An 8,354-nucleotide genomic window follows, 5' to 3' on the forward strand; every position below is an offset into this window, starting at 1 on the left:
ACAGAGATCTCTCCCATCATCTATTATACCCAGGACTGTAACAAGGGGGCGCTCTAATAACTATGTATAGATGTATCAGGGGTCAGTACAGAGATCTCTCCCATCATCTATTATACCCAGGACTGTAACAAGGGGGTGCTCTAATAACTATGTATAATATATCAGGGGTCAGTACAGAGATCTCTCCCATCATCTATTATACCCAGTACTGTAACAAGGGGGCGCTCTAATAACTATGTATAGATATATCAGGGGTCAGTACAGAGATCTCTCCCATCATCTATTATACCCAGGACTGTAACAAGGGGGCGCTCTAATAACTATGTATAGATATATCAGGGGTCAGTACAGAGATCTCTCCCATCATCTATTATACCCAGGACTGTAACAAGGGGGCGCTCTAATAACTATGTATAATATATCAGGGGTCAGTACAGAGATCTCTCCCATCATCTATTATACCCTGGACTGTAACAAGGAGGCGCTCTAATAACTATGTATAGATATATCAGGGGTCAGTACAGAGATCTCTACCATCATCTATTATACCCAGGACTGTAACAAAGGGGCGCTCTAACAACTATGTATGGATATATCAGGGGTCAGTACAGAGATCTCTCCATCATCTATTATACCCAGGACTGTAAGAGGGGGGCACTCTAATAACTATGTATAGATATATCAGGGGTCATACAGAGATCTCTCCCATCATTTATTATACCCAGAACTGTAACAAGGGGGCGCTCTAATAACTATGTATAGATATATCAGGGGTCAGTACAGAGATCTCTCCATCATCTATTATACCCAGGACTGTAAGAGGGGGGCGCTCTAATAACTATGTATAGATATGTCAGGGGTCAGTACAGAGATCTCTCCCATCATTTATTATACCCAGAACTGTAACAAGGGGGCGCTCTAATAACTATGTATAGATATATCCGGAGTCAGTACAGAGATCTCTCCCATCATCTATTATACCCAGGACTTTAAGAAGGGGGTGCTCTAATAACTATGTATAATATATCAGGAGACAATACAGAGATCTCTCCCATCATCCTTTATGCCCAGGACTGTAACAAGTGGGCGCTCTAATAACTATGTGTAGATATATCAGGGGTCAGTACAGAGATCTCTCCCATCATCTATTATAACCAGGATTGTAACAAGGGGGCGCACTAATAACCATGTATAATATATCAGGGTTCAGTACAGAGATCTCTATAATCCTCTATTATACCAAGGATTGTAACAAGGGGGCGCTCTAATAACTATGTATAGATATATCAGGGTTCAGTACAGAGATCTCTATAATCCTCTATTATACCCAGGACTGTAACAAGGGGCGTTCTAATAACTATGTATAATATATCAGGGGTCAGTACAGAGATCTCTCCCATCATCTATTATACCCAGGACTGTAACAAGGGGGTGCTCTAATAACTATGTATAATATATCAGGGGTCAGTACAAAGATCTCTCCCATCATCTATTATACCCAGGACTGTAACAAGAGGGCGCTCTAATAACTATGTATAATATATCAGATGACAATAAGGCGATTTCTAACATCATCTATTATACCCAGGACTGTAACAAGGGAGCGCTCTAATAACTATGTATAGATATATCAGGGGTCAGTACAGAGATCTCTCCCATCATCTATTATACCCAGGACTGTAACAAGAGGGCGCTCTAATAACTATGTATAATATATCAGATGACAATAAGGCGATTTCTAACATCATCTATTATACCCAGGACTGTAACAAGGGGGCGCTCTAATAACTATGTATAATATATCAGGGGACAATATAGAGATCTCTCCCATCATCTATTATACCTAGGACTGTCACAACAGGGTGTTTTAATAACTATATATAATATATCAGGGGTCAGTACAGAGATCTCACGCATCATCTATTATACCGAGGACCGTAACAAGGGGGCGCTCTAATAACTATGTGTAGATATATCAGGGGTCAGTACAGAGATCTCTCCCATCATCTGTTATATCCAGGACCGTAACAAGGGGGCGCTCTAATAACTATGTACAGATATATCAGGGGTCAGTACAGAGATCTCTCCCATCAACTATTATACCCAGGACTGTAACAAGGGGGCGCTCTAATAACTATGCACAGATATAACAGGGGTCAGTACAGAGATCTCTCCCATCATCTATTATACCCAGGACTGTAACAAGGGGGCGCTTTAATAACTATGTATAGATATATCAGGGGACAGTACAGAGATCTCTCCCATCATCTATTATACCCAGGACCGTAACAAGGGGACGCTCTAATAACTATGTGTAAATATATCAGGGGTCAGTACAGAGATGTCTCCCATCATCTATTATACCCAGGACTGTAACAAGGGGGCGCTCTAATAACTATGTATGATATATCAGGGGTCAGGACAGAGATCTCTCCCATCATCTATTATACCCAGGACTGTAACAAGGCGGCGCTCTAATAACTATGTATAATATATCAGGGGACAATACAGAGATCTCTCCCATCATCTATTATACCCAGGACTGGAACAAGGGGGTGCTCTAATAACTATGTATAGTATATCAGGGGTCAGTACAGAGATCTCTCCCATCATCTATTATACCCAGGACTGTAACAAGGGGGCGCTCTAATAACTATGTATAGATATATCAGGGGTCAGTACAGAGATCTCTCCCATCATCTATTATACCCAGGACTGTAACAAGGGGGCGCTCTAATAACTATGTATAGATATATCAGGGGTCAGTACAGAGATCTCTCCCATCATCTATTATACCCAGGACTGTAACAAGGGGGCGCTCTAATAACTATGTATGATATATCAGGGGTCAGGACAGAGATCTCTCCCATCATCTATTATACCCAGGACTGTAACAAGGGGGCGCTCTAATAACTATATATAATATATCAGGGGTCAGGACAGAGATCTCTCCCATCATCTATTATACCCAGGACTGTAACAAGGCGGCGCTCTAATAACTATGTATAATATATCAGGGGACAATACAGAGATCTCTCCCATCATCTATTATACCCAGGACTGGAACAAGGGGGCGCTCTAATAACTATGTATAGTATATCAGGGGTCAGTACAGAGATCTCTCCCATCATCTATTATACCCAGGACTGTAACAAGGGGGCGCTCTAATAACTATGTATAGATATATCAGGGGTCAGTACAGAGATCTCTCCCATCATCTATTATACCCAGGACTGTAACAAGGGGGCGCTCTAATAACTATGTATAGATATATCAGGGGTCAGTACAGAGATCTCTCCCATCATCTATTATACCCAGGACTGTAACAAGGGGGGGCTCTAATAACTATGTATAGATATATCAGGGGACAGTACAGAGATCTCTCCCATCATCTATTATACCAAGGACCGTAACAAGGGGACGCTCTAATAACTATGTGTAAATATATCAGGGGTCAGTACAGAGATCTCTCCTATCATCTATTATACCCAGGACTGTAACAAGGGGGCGCTCTAATAACTATGTATAATATATCAGGGGTCAGGACAGAGATCTCTTCCATCATCTATTATACCCAGGACTGTAGCAAGGGGGCGCTCTAATAGCTATGTATAGGTATATATAATAATAATCTTTATTTGTATAGCGCCAATGTATTCCGCAGCGCCTCTATGAAATATAGATAGACAGATAGAGGCGGCTCCCCATCCATCATGCGCAGTACAGTTTGTTATTTTCAATGTTTGTATTTCATCGCTGAGTGATGTTACGATTTTTTTTACTCTCACTTAATACGCAATTCATATTCAAATGTGTGAATGAAAAAAGCTAAAGTACACACCTTTCAATGCCTGCGCAATTCAGCCCTGTCGGTCTGAGCCTGGCCTAATACGCAGCACCAATCTGACATTAAGGCCTTAGTCAGACGGGCGTTTTTTGCCACGATTTGCGGATCGCCTGACGGATGCGCATCCGCAAATCGCGTGATCGGGGCCGAAGAATCGCCCGAAAAAACTGCTCCTAGCCGTGTTTCATTAGAAACGGGCTGGAGCTGTCCAGTGCATTCAATTCAATGGAGCTGGCAATACAGCCGGCTCCATTGAAAGCAATGCACTGCGGGCGATCTCACGATGAATTTGCGGGAAGGGCTTAAATATATAAGCCCTTCCCAGAAATTCATCCAGAAATGTGTAAAAATGAAAAAAATATATATATACTCACCTGGTCCCGGCAGACAGAGTTCAGCCGTGGCGGCCGGCAGTTCTCCTGAACTGCTCTGAGTAGTATTCAGCAGCCGGGGATTTAAAATCCCCGCCTGCTGAATGAGCTGCCTCTGATTGGTCACAGCCTCACCAATCAGAGGCAGCTCTCACTTACCCATTCATGAATTCATGAATGGGTGAGTGAGTGCTGCCTCTGATTGACAGCTGAGAGCTGCCTCTGATTGGTGAGGCTGTGACCAATCAGAGGCAGCTCATTCAGCAGGCGGGGATTTTAAAGCCCTGGCTGCTGAATACTACTCAGAGCAGTTCAGGAGAACTGCCGGCCGCCGCGGCTGAACTCCGTCTGCCGGGACCAGGTGAGTATATATATATATATATATTTTTTTTTTACACATTTCTGGATGAATTGCAGGGAAGGGCTTATATGTTTAAGCCCTTCCCGAAAATTCATCCCGCGCTCGCCGGCAGCCCATTGCTTTCAATAGAGCTGGCTGTATTGCCAGCTCCATTGAATTCAATGGGCAAACATCGTTCTTCTCTGCCACAGCTGTCACAGCTGTGGCAGAGGAGCATGATTTGTCTTCTATATGTTCTCAATGGGGTCGGCGCTGCTGCCGCCGGCCCCATTGAGCGCATATAGAGAAGAGAACAGGAATCGCAGATAGGTGCGATCTGCGACTTCTGTTCTATAATTTATCGGACGAGCGCATAAAAAGCGCTCATGTGTCCGATACCATGGCAAAGCAATGGTTCTATAAAATTGCCGGACGCATGCGCAAATCGCGCGAAAAAACGCCCGTCTGACTGAGGCCTAAGGGTGCTTTCATACGGGTGATTTTGTGAGCAGAGAATAGGTAGAAGCAACCGTTACTAGTAAAACCCATAGGCGGTGTGTGGGGGTTGTCGGCACGCAGCAAGTATGTGGTTATTGCGTACTCGCTGCGCGCTCCTGCTGCAGATACGCACACGGACAGCGTGGGGTGAGAGACCCCCAATCCAGGTGAAGGAGGTCTGCAGTTCTCAGCCCCGTAGCAGCTCTGTGTTGTGACTGCAGCTGATTATTGCTACAATGTTACATCCTGCAGAATAGAATCGTTACTTTACGGCTGCGAGGATTTACTAAAGCAGGCGGGTTTTTATATGGAATAGATAGATGGACAGATATGAGATAGATAGATAGATAGATAGGAGATAGATAGATAGATAGATAGATAGGAGATAGATAGATAGGAGATAGATAGATAGATAGATAGGAGATAGATAGATAGATAGGAGATAGATAGATAGGAGATAGATAGATAGGAGATAGATAGATAGGAGATAGATAGATAGGAGATAGATAGATAGATAGATAGATAGATAGATAGATAGATAGATAGATAGATAGATAGGAGATAGATAGATAGATAGATAGATAGGAGATAGATAGATAGATAGATAGGAGATAGATAGATAGATAGATAGATAGATAGATAGATAGATAGGAGATAGATAGATAGGAGATAGATAGATAGATAGATAGATAGATATGAGATAGATAGATAGATAGATATGAGCTATATAGATAGATAGATAGATATGAGATAGATAGATAGATAGATAGATATGAGATAGATAGAAGATGGATAGATAGGAGATAGATAGATAGGAGATAGATAGATAGATAGATAGATAGATAGATAGATAGATAGGAGATAGATATGAGATGGATAGATAGATGAGATAGATAGATAGATAGGAGATAGATAGATAGGAGATAGATAGATAGATAGATAGATAAGAGATAGATAGATAGATAGATAGATATGAGATAGATAGATAGATAGATAGATAGATAGATAGATAGGAGATAGATAGATAGGAGATAGATAGATAGATAGATAGGAGATAGATAGATAGATAGATAGATATGAGATAGATAGGAGATAGATAGATAGATAGATAGATATGAGATAGATAGATAGATAGATAGATAGATATGAGCTATATAGATAGATAGATAGATAGATATGAGATAGATAGAAGATGGATAGATAGGAGATAGATAGATAGGAGATAGATAGGAGATAGATAGATAGATAGATAGATAGATAGATATGAGCTAGATAGATAGATAGATAGATAGATAGGAGATAGATAGATAGATAGATAGATAGATAGGAGATAGATAGATAGATAGATAGATAGATATCAGGCTAAAATAGACCGATTCAATTTGTGTATATTTATTAAAAGCGCCAAAATCGGGATATTGCCCTCTCGTAGAGCTCTTGAGCGGCCATAACGATGAAGAACTCTCACAAATGACCGCATTTTGAACACTAGACCCCTTAACGCATTCCTCTAGGGGCGCACTGTGTATTTTGACCCCACAGTTTTTGAATGAATCTAAGCAAAGCAGAAGGAACAAACCACGATTTTCATCTTTTTTGCAATTGTATCATTTTAAAAACAGTTTTCTTGTACAGTGTACACAGGAATAAAGACCTTCACCCCAAAATGGATCCCCCTCTGTCCTGTGTTCAGAAACATACGCATTGTGGCCCCAATCTACTGACAGGGCACATCGCCAGGCCTGTAATGAGGGGAAAACTGAACACATTCCAGGCCCAATCACTCACTTGCGCAGAAAAAAAATCCACTCCCTTCCTTTTTGCATTTCCTAAATCTTAGTTAAAAGTAATAATACAAACTGTGTGGTATGTCTGAAGACGGGTAATTATGGAGGCCTGCTTGGATGGGCACATGGGGCAATCATCCGGGTATCACTTCTCCCCCCATGCTTGCTGTAAACCCAACACTTTTTTGGGGGGTATCTCTGGACCTCAGCGGCAGGGATGGGGTGTAAGTAGTGGCGCTCTGTGAGGCTCCGTAAGCTTCCTGAGGGGCGGTATTCATGTAATACGAGATTTGCCGTCTACATGGTCACATCGGTGAAACATCTACAGCGGTGAGATGTAGGATAACTGGACATACAAGTACGATTAGAACACGCAAATTGGATCTTCCGGTGGCTGAACACTTCGCTGATACCGGCCGCTCGATTAGCCAATTGAAATATTGTGTCATTGATGCAGTACCCCTCAAATTGAGGGGGGGGGGGGGGGGGGGATGTAAAGCCACTCGAGATGAAGTGGGTCTTGAATTGGATGTGCTGCAGCCCAGGGGTCTTAATATGCCTTACAGCCCTCCACCCCTCATTCAGTCCATGGGATTTTTGTGATGTCCTTTCCTTTTTCTCTTTTTCTGCATATTGAGATATTTTTCTGGTAATATTTATTGTATGTTCCGAGGATCCATGAACTGGTGGAGCTGTGGGGTTCAGCCAAGTTATTGGGGAAGTTTTGGAGTATTGGCTGCTGCCCGGCGGGGTTTTGTCCTGTGCCTCCTTTATGTACGGCTTGAGAATATGTCTAATAAAGAGCTTTTCTGGATGCAGAGTTCTTCTCCTGTCATTGTCTCTGCAGCACATCCCATCATATCGGCCGGATATGTAATCCGCTTGTGAAGGCCGGCAGTGGATCCCAGCTGTGAGCCCGCGGTGGCCCTGCGTACGGCCGTGTAATGTACTGCACATAACTGGGTACTCACACAGGCGGTCATGCGCAGTACACCTCTTTTTGTTTGTATTTCCCGCGCCGTCGCTTAGCGATGACCCGGTACCCGCAGCCCGTATACAATGTAGTCACATATGGGCTGTGGGTATATCTGTCACCATGGAGCACAATGAGCTCTATATTGCTGATATCTGCAGTAAAATAGAGCCTGCTGCATTCTGTTTTCTGCGAGTGGATTATGGAATGCCGACCCGCTAATGTGAGCGGAATCGTGTAATCTATGCATTCGATTGATCCGCGTATCACTGGGGTTCACACGCATGCGGAATCTGCAGTAACTATCTGGTCGCATGAGACCGGCCTAAGGTAGATCGCTACCTTTTTATCATGTGACCGGGGACCGCTGGACGAGGCTGCCGGTCGCTCCAGGCTCTCGGAGCAAGGAAATTTTAAATTTCTCGGGCCCTCCCCAGCTCTTGCGCATGTGTTCGGCATTTTGCCAGTAGGTTTATGCACAGAAGCTGGGGAAGATCCGTGGAGGGGAATCGCATTGGGTTTCAAATGCGGTGTCCTC

This window comes from Eleutherodactylus coqui, chromosome 3, assembly GCF_035609145.1.
Source record: "Eleutherodactylus coqui strain aEleCoq1 chromosome 3, aEleCoq1.hap1, whole genome shotgun sequence".
Lineage (NCBI taxonomy): Eukaryota > Metazoa > Chordata > Amphibia > Anura > Eleutherodactylidae > Eleutherodactylus > Eleutherodactylus coqui.